Source organism: Panthera tigris, chromosome C2, assembly GCF_018350195.1.
Source record: "Panthera tigris isolate Pti1 chromosome C2, P.tigris_Pti1_mat1.1, whole genome shotgun sequence".
Classification (NCBI taxonomy): domain Eukaryota; kingdom Metazoa; phylum Chordata; class Mammalia; order Carnivora; family Felidae; genus Panthera; species Panthera tigris.
In genome coordinates this window covers 99,783,852-99,804,078 of record NC_056668.1, presented here as the reverse complement: position 1 = coordinate 99,804,078, position 20,227 = coordinate 99,783,852, and positions in this window count along the sequence as shown.

Genomic DNA, 20,227 nt, shown 5'->3' with positions numbered 1-20,227 from the left:
TCAGAATTTAGAACAGTTCAGCATAGTTATAGGATTAGGAACTACAGAGATTAATGGCTAACATTTTGTACAAATCTATATAGTGGCTGACCATCTTTGTTAAATTTACCATTCTTCTTTACTGGAAGTATGGAAATATTATGGGGTGAATGCCCATTTTCAAATTATTTCTTCTTTTTGTAATTCTTTTGTAACTGGTTTTACTCCTTTTAATTGAGCTTTCCGCAAATAATATTGTTTTACATATAACCCTGGTCTATATTTCCGGTAAACTATTCTTATTGATTTTATATCTCAAGTTAAACCAGTGTCATTATATCCTAGGGCACTGATGTTTTCATTAATTTTAGAATAGTGTGGTTTTCAGGTGTGGTATGAGATTGCCACTCTCTGCAATGTCCCCCCCTCCCTTTTTTTAAATAACCAACTCATGTGCTTTCCTCCAAACAGTTCCATAAATACTCCATCCAGAATACAGAGTATGACAGACTTGAAGTTACATAGCAGGCCTATAGCCTGTAGATTTACAGAAAGATCAGGAGGAAGTAAGAATGCATGTTTCTCAGTAAAAAAAACAAAAAACAAAACAAAACAAAAAACCCTACCTATAATTGTAACAATGGTGATGAAGGAAAAAGTAGAAGGTTGACCAAAAATACCAGCAAACTATATTAATCTATACCAGATAGAAAGCAAGAAAATTTTGAGAAAATTGCAGGGTAACACCAGTATCTATCAGAACAGGCAAAGATCGTTTAGCCTGATGAAAAGTTATTGATATATATATGGATGGTTCACAAGTTACCACCTCTAAAATTCCCTCAATCTGTCCATTTTAAGCAATTTACCAGTTATCTCCTAGCTGAGGATTTTGTCCTTCAAGACTTTCCTATTCCCCTTGTCTCTGTAATTACTGAATCCTGTGGAGCCTCTTTCTACAATCCTTCTTCCAGCATCCTAGCTTCTTGCAATAGGGCATACAGTCTCCCTTCTTCTTTTCTTGCCTTCATAAATTGGTCAGAGTGAGAATTATTCCTTTTAGGGAGTCCTAACTGAATAGCCAGTTCCGTGGTCTTTAATTTATTTTTCTTTTTTTTTTTTTTTTTTTTGTCTTTGTCTTTCTCTAGCTCATCCTAAAACTTGAGTCCGTCTGGCAAGATTGGAGTAGTTATCTGTCCTTGCCATCCTGCCACCTTAACTTGGGTATGGACAATGAACACGAGAGTCCAAATAAAGACTGACAAGGCTAGAGCATGGTTTTAATCTGACCCAGGGTCAATGCCAGTGAATTCTGGGCCTCAACAAACTGCTAATGGAAATCAGTGGGGGTGGGGGACTCACTCATCTTCTCTATACACGACTGCACTTTCAGATCACCTTCATGGCTTCAAGTACTGCCATTGGTAACCCCTTTTGATGAGTTGCTAATAATGCCCTTAGTTTTTCTGTAGTTGTGGGAGGTGGTGGATAACTAAGCTTCCCTTGGCCACAGAATCTCTTGATGTGGTGATCTGTGGCCCACTATGTGCTTACTTCATCAAAAGAACAAAGTCTACTTGTAGCTGAATTCTATGTAGTGCCAGTGCCCATCTTCACACACAGGACCATGAACTGAAAACGTACTCTAAGTACTTCTACAAAGGGAAAAGAAGCTTTTAAATGAATCATAACTATTGGTGAGGAAGGCATTTGGATAGCTTGGGAATCTTGGGTAGTTTCTCAATGGCATCAGCTTTGCTGAAAATCTAAATAGGAAGGGCTGGTTTTCCATGCATTGAGACAAGAAAAATGTAAACTATATGACACTCTGGTTTTCCTTCCCATATTGATATCCATTAGCTTAATACCTTCTTTGCCTTTTTTTTTTTCCTTGTTTGACTTTTTTTCAAGCTATTGACTAGTTCTACTACTCTCAATCCTGGTGCTTTCATATGGGTACATTATTTTATCCAAGTTCTTAATTATTCATTCTCTGATCAGGTCTCTTCATTTTGTCTGCTTTTCTTTCTTTCTTTCTTTCTTTCTTTCTTTTTCTTTCTTTCTTTTCTTTCTTTCTTTCTTTCTTTTCTTTCTTTCCTTCTTGCTTTCTTGCTTGCTTTTTTAACGTTTATTTATTTTTGAGTTAGAGACAGAACAAGCAGGGAGGGACAGAGAGAGAGGGAGAGAGAAAATCCCAAGCAGGTTCTATATTTGTCAGCACAGAGCCTGATGGGAGGGGCTGGAGCTCACAAACTGTGAGATCATGACCTGAGCCAAAATCAAGAGCCGGATGCTTAACCATCTGAGCCACCCAGGCACCCACATTGTGTCTGCTTTTCTAGCTATATGGCCTGTGGATGATAAGGGACTCTTGGAGGCAGAGCTAAATGAAATTTAAGATTTATTGTTGCTGTGGTTATGCTCAGTGCTCTATAGCCATGAAATTCCTTTAGTGGCTTTCTGTGTGCAGGATGGGAGTTACCCAGCTAGTCAGCCTTTTCTGTGTCTATTCCCTTGGCATTTGGTTTTCTATTTGCACTGCCTCATAGAGAATATCTGTCTCTCGCCACTCCCCCAGATGTAGTGGATGGTTGTTTTACACGAAGTATGTTAACCTCCTGATGAGGCTGATATTTGGATTGTTTCTTTTTTAGGAAGACACTGCATCCCTGAAGATAGAATATGTGGCCTTCACAATTATCTTGCCCTTCTTCAGCTATAATGCTGGATTTAGCACATATTTCTGTCCATCCTTCATGGATAGAGGTCTTTTCTTAGTTCTTCCTGAAATGCAGTGAGTTTTCATTAGTTTCTTTAGGGCTGCAGGCTTTGTTGCCCATACTGCACTAATAAAAGGACAATAACTGTTGCTCTTCTCCCTTGATATTGTGGCTTCTTTTTTCAATAATAGATATAAGGGAGATGGGTCCACAGCTACCACTGTTTCTCAAATATCCAGCACCGGGAGGAAAACTTTCTCATGATTCTCCATAAACAAAATTCTTAGATTTGTGTTATTATCACTTTTCTTTCATTTAAAAATGTTTATATTTTTGACTTCAGAAAAATCAGTATACATACCACCATCATAATTTGAAGGTTTTACCACAATCTATGGACATTTGATTTTGCTTCTGAGAAATCCCATGAAATTCCAGGGAACTATGATCCATTTGCACAATAGATATACTCAGACGTGGGAAATCTGTCTGCTGCTCGGTAACAAATTCACTCAAGCATTGTGTTTCATTTATATAACTGCTTATGCACCCAGGATCTTATTCAGAGTTTAGAGGTAAACCATTGTTTGCATCATCACTGGTATTTCTCTGAGTTGTTTTATCTAAGATCTTATTTGTTGCCATAAATTTGCTTCCTTATTTTAATTCACACTTTCTTGCCTTTGGTGCTTATTACAAAATATCCCTTCATATTTTCTCCTTTCATGAACCAACTTTCATTAACTACAAGTATATACTTAAACAGCAATTATGTTTTATTCATTTCCTTGAGAAACTCAAGTTAAATATAATTATAATTTGTAATTATATTTCTTCCTCTACATGATTATTATATACCCTCAGGACTTGTTGATCTGCCTGAGTCCATCTGGCATTATTGGATCTCTCCTCATATATTAAATAATACTAATCTCATCGAAATATATTAGCATGATGTTACAATATCTGATACTGTGAATCACAAGACATTTCTTACTGGTTATTTTTTAATAGTAGACATGAGTGTAATTTAATTATGTGAATGCACATCACTAACAAAAATCTAACTTGATAAAATATGATGCATAAGCTGTCCTGTAATGTTAAATATTGTTAAAATGTGTCATAATATGATGTGTTCACCATTCTAGGTAAATACAGGTTTGAGAGAATTGAGTTTCAGAATGAAATGCAATTATCAATAAACTACTTTGAGTAGAAAATATTGTACGAAAATTCTAAATTATTGCTAAAATTTGCAAAACACATTTCAACTGCTGTTTTTACTTTCAATTCCTAATTGATGGATATAGCAATTATAGGACGTTCCAGTGTGTAGTACCACATCCTTATTTATAAGTAGATGCTTTCCTTTAGTGCTGCAAATTTGACCAGCTGCTATAGAAGTATCTGGAAGTATTGGAAGTGATGCCATCTATTATTCTTTGAAAAGGTATTTCCTTTTGTTGTCAACAGGTAACTCTTGTTATTACTCTACATTTTGTTCATCTGATATATAATAAGCACATTAAAAATACTTCTAGAAAAATGTCACTACACACATTAACATGGCAATGGAAACCAAAAAAAAAAAAACCACACCATTAGTGAATAGTATGTGTGTGTGTATACACACACATATATATGTATATATGTATATATATAATGTAGATATTTATGTAATATATATAATGTAATATATATATGTTTTCAGTGCATGTGTTTAGTTGCCTATCACATATGACATGCCATGGATGGCGGGAATACAAAGATGATTACTGGTAGGGTCTCTCCTTTCAAGGATGTCAGAGTCTAATGGGACTGTAAACAATTTTTTTTTTCTGGGAGAAAACTATAAAACATAATGAAACTGAACTAAGTAAAAGAAAGGTTATGTTTGTCATTCTTATTTTGGTCACAAGTCAGAACCTACTATATGTCTCTTTTCTCTTCTACCAATTATCAAAAAAAGAAAAAGAAAGTGAAATTACTTGGCATAAATTAGACATAATGAACTGAAGCAAAGAAATGCAAAGTCACCTAAGACAGTCCAAATATATACCAAGGTCGCTGCAATACCATGGAACTTCCAATTCATCTTTAAGAAGAATGGATTTATAAAAGAAGAAAGGGGATATCTACCGTAAAAGAAGAATTGGAAAATTGAGATAAATAGCAGCTATATCAGCACTATCAGGGAAGAGGACATCCTAGCCAACTAGTAAAAAAAAAAACATCACAGTTCCTTTGAAATGACTCGGATCATTCCTAACGTGGACTTTGATACTTCAGGTAATTTTTGAACTGTTTCCATTACGGATTTAATCTACCTAATCTGTTTGTTCTGATTCCAAGATTACCAATCTAAGCATATCCTTAACCAAATAAAATCCAAACTAATCAATGAGAACTTCACTAAGAGAATGTGGCTCCATCCATGACAAGACTAAATATCAATATTGGCTATACTGTACCAAATATTTGTGTAAAACAGAAAGTTCCTGGGCTATTAGTAACAATTTGAAGCCGAGGGATGACATTATTTAATTTTACTTACTGTTTCACCCTTGATTTTAGAGAGTTCTGTGTGATTCAGAAGGTTATATATGAACAGCTGGACAATGTGAGACATCATCAATATGACAAACAGACATAAAAACTATAAGAAGATAATCTGGACCAGCCTAGGGGTAGATATAACACCTTAACTATAGCACATGTGGAAAGTTCTTACTGTTATTTTCATGATATTTAATATCAAGAAGGGAAAAAGACTTTTCTAGGAGAGTGAGAACATCAATTCGGAAATAAAGCAAATTTCCTAGCTTTGACTGTGATGCTCAATATGGCCATCACCTCACTCAATACACATTAGTAATTCTCAAAACTGAGAATTCTCAAATACTGAGCATTCAGGAGCAAGGACGGGTAGTGTTTGTTGATTTTGTTCCCTTGAAGTGATTTGTCATTATCCACATGCATTATTATTGCTATTTATGTATCATGCAGGTTACCCACTCAGCAATGGTAACTAGATACATTTGCGTCATCCATATGTTTGCCTAAATTTCCATCCATGTAACTCACCAGTTTGCAATTCCACCATTGCTTCATTTGTGCTTGTCATGTGAACAAAGTCTGACCCAATATTTATCTCCTGGATCTTTCTGGGTTCCCTGCCTGACATGTCTCCTGTGTTCTACCAGCACTTGCAAAGTAAAAGTCAAAGAAAAAAATAGCTGAGTCATTTACCCATACTCTTGGTGTGAAAAATATATTCAGTCTAGAATCAAAATATCTTGCCCCAACCACTAACTTTGCTACTTAGAAGCTGGAGGAACTGATGCCAGCTAAACTCCCGAAATTTAGTTCTTTCCCTAGTAAAATGAGATAAATAACACATTTTTCCACATTAATGTATTATCATAAATATAATTCTATTTTTTGCAAATATAAAAAGCCTTGCTCACTCACAGGAACCAAATCAGTCAATGCTAAATTGACATCAAGCCACTTAAAAAACTAATAAAAAATCTCATCATCAGGAAGTTTTTCCTCTGCTTTTGGTTGCTTGTCATAATGTAGGAAATGCTTCTACATAATTGACTTAATTTTTTTATAAACCAAAGTAATTTATACACCAAGGTAATTTTTTTATAAATCAAGGTATTTGCTTATTTATGTTCCATCTACTTCCAAAAAGCGAGTGAGTGGATGTACCATAAAAATGTAATACAACAAGATGAGATATTATTAATAAAACATAAAGACAATTTGTAAAGGAATAGAGAAGGAAATATATCAGGACATTTTGATAGCAGAACTATGCAACAACCAAGCACAAATTATCTCTGAGCTATCCAGCAGTGGAATGTTACCATGAAGTCTTGGGCTCCATTCTTAAAATGCCTATGAATGGCCATTTAGCCAAATTTTAGAAATCTTATCGTATTTTAAGCATTTGGATTTAATTTCCTGGAATTTCAGTTCCACATAGTGAAATGTTCACTGCGAGGACAGAGGCATTGTTACGGAATTTGCTAGTAGTTTGCACAAGTGAAGGCTCAGAAGAGACTAGAATACAAGGGGTAAGGCCTGGGCTTTCCAGCCAGACTCTGTCCTTCATTACCTATACAACCTTGGGAAGTTATTAATATCCTAATGCCTCAGTTTCCTTACCTGCAAAGATCCCCGGAAATTCTACCTCGTGGTGTTTTTGGTCTTTTTTTTTTTTTTTTTTTTTTTTTTTAAGAAAAATGAGTCAATACATGTCAAGCACTTAGAGCAGTGCCTGGTCGTAGTCACTGTTCGATTTCAGTGCTTTGTTTTAAACTGGTAGTTCCATGAAGCAGATTTGCTTTAGAAATATCCTCAGTGTAACCCAATAAATATATCCTAAATAACTCAGTAAAATAAATGGATAGTGCCTGCCTGCCCAATGTTCTGAGAAAAACCTGTGAGGTCATTTTAAATCGGGATGCAGGTACATCAGGCTCGATATGTCTGCTAGCGATACAAGATGCATGTACCATCTTGATTACAATTTAGAAAAAAGGGGAGAGGACGTTCCTACCACAAAGAGAGCAATTAGTGTGTCAGCACGTGGAGGGGGGTGTGGAGGGAGTAGTAAGGAGATAGAGTGTCTAATGACCCCTTGCTTGCTGCTCCTGCATGTGCAATTTTTTTAAAAAATTGAATGATGAAGCCATGCTTATTGGAAAATGTACTGTAGACTAAACTGATTACCTTACTTGAAACTTAATGTCTCTTATTGACTATTATCCCAGGACACCAGAATATTAGAGCTGATACAAGAGAGGGAATCTTGTATTTGGATTTGGGAGCTCTCACAGGAGATACTAATGTCATAGTATTAGCACAAAGCAGTGGAATGCTCTCGACTAGTGGATCTAAGCTCTAGATGCAAATTTGAGTGACACGGTGAGTTTTAAAAATCAGGTGCTTAACCACATCCCCCTAATTTGGATTTAATTGGTCTACATTTGGAATATTGCTATTTTCAAAAGCTGGGGTACAGTCAGGGCGACTGCACTTCCCTGGGTGTCTTGAACTGAAGAGAGTGATGGCAGCAAAAACCAAACCAAGAACAGCTCTTTCCACTTTTCACTTTCAGCAACGGAAATCTGCACTTGCTACTTTGGGTTGAGTAAGCAAGTATCAGAGATTCTTGGGAATATCTGGTAAAAATAATCCAGTAAGAACACTTCTCAAAATAGTGACAATTAAGCGACATGACACTTTATTTGGTATTTCAAATTTGTTGAGTAAGAAATAGCAGACACATATGTCTATATTATTTTTTATGCAACCTCAAGATTATATATTTTTAAATGTTTATTTATTTATTTTGAGAGAGGGAGAGAGAGCCGGAAAGGGACAGAAAGAGGTAGAGAGAGAGAATCCCAAGCAGCCTCCGTGTTGTCCGCACAGAGCCTGATGCAGGACTCGAACCTACAAACCATGAGATCACGACCTGAGCTGAAACCAAGAATTGGACGCTAAACCAACTAAGCCAGCCAAGTGACCCCAAGATTATATTTTTGTCTGAGTTAATTGAATAATGTCTCAAGATTATAGATAGATATAGATAGATAGATAGATAATCACAAATATTTTCTGTAATAACTTGATTTTTCCCAGAATGTTTCTATTTTGATTTAAAAATAGAAATACATTTCCAATCATAGCTATAACTCTCACCTTGATAAACAATATTTTTAATGGTAAAGGATAGGATACTTTATAAAATTAGCCAAAGGATTATACGAGATTCACCTTTATATCATTGAAGGGCTTAGATATCTATCTAATTTTAAAGGACTTTTGGAAAAGGAAGGATGAACTGACTGGATTTTTTTTCTCGTGTAACGTGAGTAGGCTTAAGTAGGAACCAAATGTCAAGGCCATGTTACACAAGTTTTACCAAAGGAAAGGAACAGTTAATACAATTGGCAAAGGAAGAATTCTCTCAGAGCTGGACATTGCAGAATATCTATATATACTAAATTCTAACCGCCAGAAAAATTGTTTGGAAAATATAACTTAGGTTTCCATGCAGATTTTCATCGAAAAAGAACAATAAAGCATGAATACATTGTGTGCAAATTTGGCCTTTTTGTATCCTTTAATATTACATTTACTATTTATTGTCAATTAAATTTTGGGTTCAGTCTTCAATTCTTCAAAAACCAATAAATAATAAATAAGTAATAAAATTTGTTTATTTATTCAGATTTTATCTACTTATCTCATAGTATTTTCCAACTATCAGCTCTATTATTTTATATAAATCATGTAATTTTTTAGTAGATCATTAGGAACAATTGTAAAATGTATAATATGTATTGAACTTTGTTTAACTTTGACCAAACCAAACATGGATATTTTAGTATCCTGCCATGGCGTTTTGACATTTTATTTTATTTTTTTATTTTATTAAAATTTTTTTTAATATTTATTTATTTTTGAGAGACAGAGAAAGACAGAGCGTGAGCAGGGGAGGGGGCAGAGAGAGAGAGGGAGACACAGAATCTGAAGCAGGTTCCAGGCTCTGAGCTGTCAGCACAGAGCCCAACACGGGGCTTGAACCCACGAACTGCGAGATCATGACCTGAGCCGAAGTCTGACATTTAACCAACTGAGCCACCCAGGCACCCCTATTTTATTTTTTTAATGTTTATTTTGTTTATTTTTGAGAGAGAAAGAGAGGGAGAGAGCAGAGGAGGGGCAGAGAGGGAACGGGACACAGGATCTGAAGCGGACTGCTTGCTAACAGCAGAGAGCCCAATGTGGGGCTCAAACTTACCACCTGTGAGATCATGACCTGAGTCAAAGTCAGATGCTCAGCTGAATGAGTCACCCAGATACCCCTGTTTTGACATTTTATGACTAGAATAATATCAGGCTCTGGGGTTTTGTCATTTTATTACTGGAATAATAGCACAGATTTATTCTCCCTTCCCCTGGGATTTTAAACCTCCAGTCTCTTCTTACGTCGTCTAATCTGTGTGGCATCATTATCCAGTCAGTGGAGAGTTGGTTACTACATTTTCCTGAAGGCAGCCAGTGAGTGAAATCTATTCACATCAATTTGTTCCTTCAAGTTCCTGGTTTTATTCTGCTTTGGTTAGTTAACCTTTCAAAGATATAATTACTCTGTTTGTGCCAATATAATAAGATCAAACAGACTGTATCCTCTCCATAAATCTATTCTTTGTGGAAAATACTCACACAGAAATTACTGAAACAGAAAAAAATGATTTAAGAAAACATTCACCTTCTATATGTGTTTCAATGTTTTACTGTGATTGTTTATAGCTACTATTAGTTAAAATTGTAATTTAAAATTAAAATAAAAAAAGATTCAGAACATACTGGAAAAATATGGTAGAAAATAAGTAAAATTTGCATAATTATGTTTTAAAATATGTTTCATTCATTCGACATTTATATATATTCACAACCATGAGGCTCTGGGTAGAGATCTTCTTCAGGGGCCTCTGCTGCGACCTCATGGAAGAGGAAGAAATCGTGAAGACATCTTTCTCCACTATGACTAAGTCTTCATTACTTGTATGTTCCTAACTCTTCCCTCTTCCTCTCAGGTTCTGGGGTCCCTCAAGAGTGAAATGACCACTGAGATGATCCACCTGCTTTTTGCCAATGTCACCGTTCCTGGGAGAAGATGGAAGGAGGCAGTGGTCAGTGCTTCATTCAGTTTTGGACTCTCTAACACCACAGCAAGTGATGAAAGGTTTAACTCTCATTTTGGCTTGCTGCTATACCAGCTACTCACATCTGGCAGTTCAGCTCTCTCTCAGGTCAGCTAAGCTCCTAGCATATCCTTGAGAAAGACATGTATCTTCTACCAAAACATGAAAGTAATGGCAAGGCCATATCCATTTTTCTCATTTGTAAATAATTCTAATTTAAAAGCATTAGGAGAAAGTTAATAACTGCTTTCTAACGTTGATGATGACACTGGAAAACATAAAGCATTCTGTAAGCGGTTAATTGTTATCAATGACTTAGATGGCATAATATTTGAGTCCAAGGAAAATCTAACTAATGCTGAATTCTTACACAGTATCTTCAGTTTTTTGTTTTCTGTAGCCCTGATCTCCAAAAGGAAATTATAATTTTGGTAGCATAATTGAACAAAGTGGAAATAAGTCATAAAAAATGTGTTCAACTCTCTAGTAAGTGTGAATACTCTGTAATTACAGAAAAGAAATTGTCATAAGGTCCTAAAAAAATTCTCATTGGTCCTTAAAAAAGTGCCACCTGATTAATTTCTATGCCATCATATATTTCCATTTTATAGTGACAAGAAAAGTTAAATGAGAAACATAAAGGTAGATGCCAATTATCTAGTTATTTAGAAAAGTATCTTATTGTCTAATTGACTCTACTACTATAAAATAGTTTCTGAGGAGACTGATAATTTTTATTTTGAATATTAATATCATTAATTCTTCAGACACCAGCTTTGGCTGCTGTAAGATTCTCTTTTTTTTTTTTCTTTTTTTTTCACCACTCACTTTCTCTTCATTAATACTTCCCAGGCACAGAACCTTGTGCATTGTTTTCCTGTCACTTATATTTTACTTTTCTCTTAGCTACACAAATATTTCCTTAAGTTAAAACATTTCTCATTCTCAAGAAGCAGTGTCTAAACCAAAAGTAGCCATTTCCATGCTCTAGATTTGGGGATTCATCACACTGGTAGATCCTTTACGTTTCTCCACTCTCTTCTCAAGATTTTTAGGTTTCTAAGAATATTGTTTAATGACAAAAATATAATAAAGCATATATAAAGTACCTTTTTCTCTTCCAATTCTTGAAAAGACATTTTATATATGTTTCGTAGGTCTTTCCATTCTGAAGATATCAATGTCAGCTACAAAGCACTCCTTCTGTGGCTCTATCTCTCCCACTTGTAGGAAAACCAGCTCTTTGAAGTTCTTCCAAAATAGTTTTGTCAATTGGGAGGAATTGGGCTCCCATAATAAGTCCTCCAAACATGTGACTTTTTAATATTCCATTGTACCTGCTCTAGATTATGAAGATTCTGGTTTCTACTGGTATTAAAAGATATGATGTCAAGGCATCCTGAAGGCACCAATGAGTTGGTGCTTCTATCATCTATTCCAAATTTATAGATGCCCAAGGTTTAAAAGAGTGGATTTTACAGTAAGAGTATCAATTTTCAATGTTAAGGGGGTCAAAAATAGCTGTTGTCAGGGCCAGTGTTACTATTTCTGTTGTCAGTACAGTGATTACTTCCTGCTGAATCTATTGCCATCTTGGTGTCACTGTTTGTGCTGGGACTAATGTTCACACCTTGTACTTACTTCTAATGTCACACAGACATTTCATAGAAATGATTTCTTGGATTTTACAAAACTTTATGCAAGTGTTTGTTTGTTTTGCAGTTGCTACCATTGCACACCCGTCCACCATATTTGTGCATAAATATACATGAGGAGAGCCAGTATACATACTAAATATCAGACAGGTACAGGTCTTAGAATACAGGTCTTTCCTGACTTCCATGGGGTTTTGTCCCAATAAATCCATCATAGGTTGAAAATATCCAGTCAAAAATGCATTTAATACACCTAACCTACTGAACATCATAGCTTAGCCTGGCTTGCCACAAGCATGCTTAGGATACTCACATTAGCCTACAGTTCAGCAAAATTATCTAACACAAAGCCTATTTGATAATAAAGTGTTGAGTTATCTCATGTACCTATAAATCTGCCTCAGATTATGTCTTCATTTGTTAGCCTAGACTAGAGACTTCCTATTAAAAATGCTATCTGTAAACAACATATATAAATAACAATAAATAAATAAATATGACTTCATTCATAAACACTGTTATCTCTTACTCTTTGCATACTCTCAGACATTTTTATGTATAACCCAAATTGATGGATTTTTTAATGAGCAATGCTAGTTGTAAATATCATTATTTTACTTTAAATACATCGAACTTCATGTTGAACTCATATTTAACATAGTGCTACCTAGGTAATTTCCTTTTCTATTTCACTATTAGTACTTTCCAATTTCCTTCTGTTTAAGTAACTTTGCAAATAGAGTTGGCCCTTGAACGACACTAGTTTGAACTGTGTCAGTCCACTTATACACAGATTTTTTTCGATAGATAAGGTACTGTACTATAAATGTATTTTCTCATCCTTATGATTTTCTTGACATTTTCTTTTCTATGCATACTTTTGTTATAAGAATACAGTATATAAGTAACATACAAAGTGTGTGTTCGTTGACTGTTTATGTTATCAGTAAGGCTTCCACAACAGTTGCTATTAAGTTTTTGGGAATTCAAAAGTTATTCATGGATTTTCGATTGTGTAGATGATGTGGGGAGGAGGGTGGTCAGCGACCCTAACCACTATGTTGTTCAAGGCGCAACTGTATTATATGTTACATCTTGTTTAGCAAAAGTCTTAAATCTAACGACATAATAAAATGATCAATGTTACTATTTCTTGTGTTAGCATCTGTATCTATTGTACTCTGAAATATCCTGATTATTTTTTACAGAATTACTTAGTTCCCTAGGCCTGCAATATTCTCAGGGTACTTAGCAATGGATGTACATCAGAATCACCAAAGGGAGGTGGTTCTAATTGCTAATAACTGCTCTCTACGCTGAGATTTCAATTAGATGGAAGTGCAAGTTTCTCTAAATATACACAATTTTGGAAAAAGAAAGAGAATCCAACTAATGCTAAAGTGAAAATCACAGGGCACCTGGGGGCTCAGTCAGTTAAGCGTCCGATTTCAGCTCAGCTCATAATCTCACGGTTTGTGGGTTTGAGCTCTGCATGGGCTCTGGGCTAACAGCTCAGAGCCTGGAGCCTGCTTCACATTCTGTGTCTCCCTCTCTCTCTGCCCCTCCTCCGCTCACACTCTGTCTCTTTCTCTCTCACAAAAATAAATAAACATTTAAAAAAATAGATTCTGGGGCACCTGGGTGGCTCAGTCAGCTAAGCGTCTGACTTCAGCTCAGGGCATGATCTCACGGTTCATGAGTTCGAGCCCCACATAGTCCTCTGCGCTGACAGCTTGGAATTTGGAGCCTACTTCAGATTCTCTCTCTCTCTCTCTCTCTCTCTCTCTCTCTCACTCTCTCTCTGCCCTTCCCCTGCTCACACTCTGTCTCTCTCTCAAAAATAAACATTAAAAAAAATTTAGAGTGAAGATCAGTTAAGAACCACTACTCCAAATTAGGAACTAAACTAAAACTTTTGCAAGTGCCCCTCTTCATTATTAACAATATATCCAGTTTTACCTCAAAATCAGAATAGTCCTTTTGTATAGATAGGAATTAGGCAGTGACTATTCATGTTAACGCAATGATTTCTATTTCTATACTTTGTGACTGAATTCCATTTAAGCCTTTAGCCTCTCAGGATTGGAATTTTTTTGCCCTGAACCACAACTTCTTAGAAAAACAAAACCCTCCTATGCATCAGGGACTGCCGGCCTCCTCATTACACTTACCTCCTGCTTGGAGTTCCACTGATTACTGTTTTTCTCTCACTGTGATGGTCACCATATTTCTTAGATTTAGCTTAAATTTAGCTAATTCCCTTGCATGCAAACTTTCTCATTTTGTACCATGACTTTCCTTATTTTCATAATATATTTTTAATTTTAAAACTTATTTCTGGTCTTCCTCTCAAAGATAGACAGTCTATCCCTCTCAGACAACAGGTTCTTCCAAACTCCTCTTTGCACCTTTCAATACTTGTGTCCACATCATAATCTAGCCATTTACCCCACCTTTGAAAGAGATAAGAGACATTCCAAGGATAGCAGGCAAAGGCCTACTTTAAATGTCATAGACTGACTCTAAGAAATATGACAAAAATAATTGTTCAGTGTAGCACCTTTTAAGATGGTTTTATTTTTGCAAGGGAGGGAAGAATACTCAATAATAGTTCGATCAATGGTAGTTGATAGATTAATTCATCAACCCCCAACTGATTCAATTTCTTTCTCTTTGAATTTGCCATCACCTCTTCATTGTTGCATGACCTTGGAAAATATTATTATATTTTGAGCTTTAATTTATCATCTGTTCTATTGGGATAATAGAAAATACCATGAAGACATCTTGTGACGTTTAACTATAGTTCCCATAATTTTATATTCCATGAAGCCACAGCACTTCCCAAAACCTCTAGCAACTCGTGTAGGGTTCGACATTCTTCCAAATAAAAATGAAAAATCCCCACAACTATCAGGTACTATCATTTAATTAAATGAAATCACTTTGGGGCACCCAGGTGGCTCAGGTGATTGTCAGATTCTTGATTTCGGCTCTGGGACTGATCTTGCAGTTCCTGAGTTCCAGCCCCACATCAGGCTCTGTGCTGGTGGTGCAGAGCCTGCTTGGAATTCTGTCTCGCCCTCTCTCTTCTCCCCCACTCATGCTGTCTCTCTGTCTTTCTCTTTGTCAAAATAAATAATAAAAAAAGTTTTTAAAAATAATAAAAAATAGTAAAATGAAACCACTTTAACACTAAGAAATCATATAAATTCAGAATAAAATTAGAATCTTATAAACTTAGAACATATTTAACTTTTTAAAAACCTTCTAATTTGCATGTTTTTCTCACTTTACTTTGGACTTCTGAACATGTTGTCATGAACTGAGCAATGTGCTTCCAGCACAGTATAAGCCATGGAGCAGGTGTTCAAGGCCGATTAGCTCTCCTTGCTAATGGTGCAATTAGCTAGAATATTTCAGGAGAAAAATTATTTTACTTTGTTGGAGATTGAATTTTTTACTCACTCTTTAGACAAGTACAGATATAAGCACTTATTTTTATTCTTACTACATTTTCTATGTCACATAATGAGACTCAAATGTGAGTCCTTTGTTAATGTTCACAGTCTCCTCAGATAATTTTTATTTGAGAAAATGCAATTTCTTTTGGAATCTCTATCACATATATATATTAAAGAAAAACAATGAGGATGGAAATCATAACACCCATGGGATTTCTATGGGACTTTGAAATTTTGTGATTATTATATTTAGATAAAAATATTAACTATAAAAATATACAATTATAATTGCGTATAATTTTTAAGATCTCTTTGAATGTAATGCATAGAATTCTGCTAAATTGTTTAAACAGAAACATGTTAAATACTTCAAGAAAGGGCTTGATCTTATTATCACTGCCTATTAGCTTCTTCACTAGATAATCATTATTTTCTTTTCATTTTTTAGAAATGTTTATTTATTGGGTCACCTGGGTGGCTCAGTCGGTTAAGGGTCTGACTTTGGCTCAGGTCAGGATCTTTCAGTTCTTTAGTTCGAGCCCCTGTGTCAGGGTCTGTGCTGAAAGCTCAGAGCCCAGAGGCTGCTTCAGGTTCTGTGTCTCTCTCTCTGTCTGCCCTTCCCCCACTCTCACTCTGTCTCTCTCAAAGATAAACATTAAAAAAATTAAAAAGGAGATGTTTATTTATTTATTTTGAAAAGGGAGGAAGGGTAGGGGCAGAGAGAGAAAGGGAGAGAGAGAATCCCAAGCAGGCTCCCACTGCCAGCACAGAGCCCAACTTGGGGCTCAAATTCACGAACCATGAGATCATGACCTGAGCTGAAATCAAGAGTCGGGACACTTAACTGACTGAGCCACTCAAGCACCCCTAGATATTTATTATTTTTGCAGCTAGTATTTTTCTTTTAAGAGGTAACACGCTGTTGTTATTCAAAAGTTGTTGTAATTCAAAAGTTCAGTCTTACTTTCAAAAAATAAACATTGTACATTTCCTAACAGACTGTGTTCCCTTGAGTAATATTATAATGCATTTCTTTTGATTTATTTTTGTCCCCTGGTGGTCCATTAGCTGAGTAGAAACTGTCATTTATTTCAGTATCTTAAATTCTATGACCAGAGGTTTTCTAGTATGTCATCTGTCAAAATGTCAAAAAGAAAAGGTAGTTTTTTTTTTTTCTAAGTTTTGGGAATGTTTTCCAGAATTACTATTTTATCTGGTTTATTTTATCTGGTATATGTTTAAAGTAGGTTTTCCTCAAGTAATTTGTTAAGTCATGAAAACGTCAAAGTTCATACACAGATGCAAAAAAGAAAACTTCAGAATATGCATTTACTTGCTAAATCACTAAAGGATTTTTATTTAAACAATCAAAAATAAATCAACCAAAGTAGACATAAACAAGTGGAAAGGTATCTTGTGTTTGTGGATTGGAAGAATTAATATTGTTAAACACCCAAAGTAATCTACAGATTCAATGAATTCCCTATCAAAATTCCAATGGTATTTTTCACAGAAATTTTTTAAAAATCCTAAAATTCATAGAGAACCACCAAAGCCTTGAAGAGTTAAAGCAATCTCGAGCAAAAAAATTAAACTGGAACAATCATGTTTCCTGACTTCAAACTACATTACAAAACTGTAATAATCCACAGTATGGTACTGACAAAAACCAGACATATAAATCAATGGAACAGAATAGAAAATCCAGAAATAATCCCATGCATATACAGTCAACTAATATTTGACAGAGGTGCCAAGAATACAATGGAAAAAGAATAGTCATTTCAATACATGGCGTTTATAAAACTGGATATCTATATGCAAAATAATTTAATTGGAATCTTGTCTTATACCATACATAAAAATCAACTCAAAATGGATTTAAGACCCGAAACTGTACAACCCCTAGAAGAAAGTCTAGGGGAGAATCTCCTTGACGTTGGTCTTGGCAATGACTGTTTGGAATTGACATCAAAAGCACAGGCAACAAAAGAAAAAATAAGTGGGACCACATTAAACCGAGAATTTTCTGGACAGCAATGGAAATAATCAATAGAATGAAGAAGAAGTCTGTGGAATGGATGGGAGAAAATATTTGAAAGCCATTTTTCTGTTAATATATTAGTATTCAAAATATATACAGTACTCAGACAACTCAACAGTAAAATAAGAGAAACTCAATTAAAAAATGGACAAAGAGACTGAATATACATTTTTCCAAAGAAGACATACAAATGGGCACCAGAAAATGAAAGGATGACCAACATCACTAATTATTAGGGAAATGTAAATCAAAACCACAGTGAGATATCACCTCACACTTGTCATGATATCTATTATCAGAAAGCTAAAAGATAACAATGCTGGAAAGGATGTGGAGAAAAGGATACCCTTGCACACTGTTGGTGGGAAAGCAAATAGGTAAAGTTGTTATGGAAAACATTATAAAAGTTCCCGAAAAAAGTTAAAAATGGAATTAACATAGTAATCCCATTTCTGGGTATATATCCAAAGAAAATGAAAATCCGTATCTCAAAGAAGTATTTGTACTCCCAGGTTTATTGCAGCATTATTCACAATAGCCAAGACATGGAAACAACCTAAGTGTCTATCAGTGGGTAAATGGTTAAAGAAAAATGTGATGTGATATAGACATATTTTAAATTTCAAATATGCATATATTTCAAATATATGTGTGTGTGTGTGTATGTGTGTTTATCCGTAAAACAGAAGGAAACTCTGCCATTTGCAACAACGTGAATAACATTATGTTAAGTATCAGAATAAATGAGCATTAGTAAGAATCAGTGGCTTCAGTCAGAAAGCTCCTGTATGATTTTACAACCTGAAATTACTTTCACACTCTCATCTCTTCCTCTATCCACTATTAATGAACACTTCCTAGATTCCAGAGTTCAAGAAGCATTTAAAAATATTCAGCTCCTGGGGGGCCCGGGTGGCTCAGTCAGTTAAACTTCTGACTCCAGCTCAGGTAATGGTCTCACGGTTCATGTGTTTGAGTCCCACATTGGCTTTGTGCTGATGGTGCAGAAGCTGCTTGGGATTTTCCCCTCCCCAACCCATTTGTTCTCTCTCTCGTTCTTTCAAAATAAATAAATAAACTTAAAAATATTCAGCTGCATTTTTATATAACCATTTAATGATCTCTAAGTGAAATAAGCCAGACACAGAAAGATAAATATGGCATGGTATTATTACTTATAGCTGGAATCTAAAAAACAAACAAACAAAAAATGTTGAATTTATAGTAAAAGAACAGAATGAATGGGGGTTATGAGAGGTTGGGCACTTTGGTGGCTCAGTCAGTTAAGCATCCAACTCCGGTTCAGGTCATGATGTCCTGGTTCTTGGGTTCCAGCCCCGCATTGGGCTTTGTGCTGACAGCTCAGAGCCTGAAGACTGCTTCAGATTCTGTCTCCCATTCTCTCTGCTCCTCCTCCCTCGTGTTTTGTCTCTGTTTCTCAAAAATAAATAAACGTTAAAAAATTTTTTAAAAATTAAATAGAGATACTAATCAAGAGTTACAATTTCAGTTATGAATAAATTCTGAACACCTAATGTACAGTAGGAAACTGTAATTAATAGTAATGTATACTTGAAATTTGCTAAGACAGTAGATCTCAACTGTTTTTAACACGCACACACAAAAGATAACTATGTGAGATAATGGAATGTTAATTAGTTTGATCTTGATAATCATTTCACAATGTATACATACATCAAAACATCATTTTAAACAGTAAATAAAAATATTGATTTTTGTCAAAAAATGATTAATTCCAATGTTTTTACACAAAGAGAACTTTAGAGCTAGAGTAGTGTCACATAAAATTATGTCATTCTAATAGAATAATAAATAAAAATATGGAATATGCTCAAATTACAAATTCCTATCTTGCATGCTTGATGTCTCAAAATTCTGTGGGTCATTTGGCACTTGGCCTACCTTTTCCCATACCAACAATGTTTGAAACAGTAGGTCAAATTGCAGAATCTGATGCCACCCCAAATGCGCATAAAGTGTAATATGTTTTCATACTTAATATTTTAATCAGGAGACTAATAGAACATACTATTGTCAAAACTATATAATACTATAAAATTAAATATACAGAGATCAGGGAATGACTATATATGTGAAATGTCAATGAATGTTTTTAAGTGCTTCTTGAACTCTGCAACCTAAGGGGAAGCACTTACTAGTAGTGGAAAGAAGTAGAGATAAGATTGTGGAGATGATTTTAGGCTTTGGAGACTTACAAAAGTCTTTTCTGACTGATGCTTCTGATTCTTACAAATGTCCTTTTATTCTGATACAAGTATTGTACAAGCACTATTCTTATTGTTACTCATTTGTGACTATGGATGTTCAGAAACTTGTAAATAAAACTTAAAAAGAGGATAAAAAATAGAAGTGTTTTATTTTTTATTCTCCTGAAAATATTTGAGTAAAAGAGAAAGGAGAGGGGAAGGAAGGAAAAAATTTTAAAGGTTTATTTATGCAGATATGTATATAGATTTTTGGATTTATAATGAACTGTGGAAATATTTAGAAAGGGTTGGAAAGAAAAACTGGACCTGATGGTCCAGTAATCATTGGTCTAGAAAACTTTGTAAGGTCAATTGAAGTGACAAATATGACCAGCTACTAATAC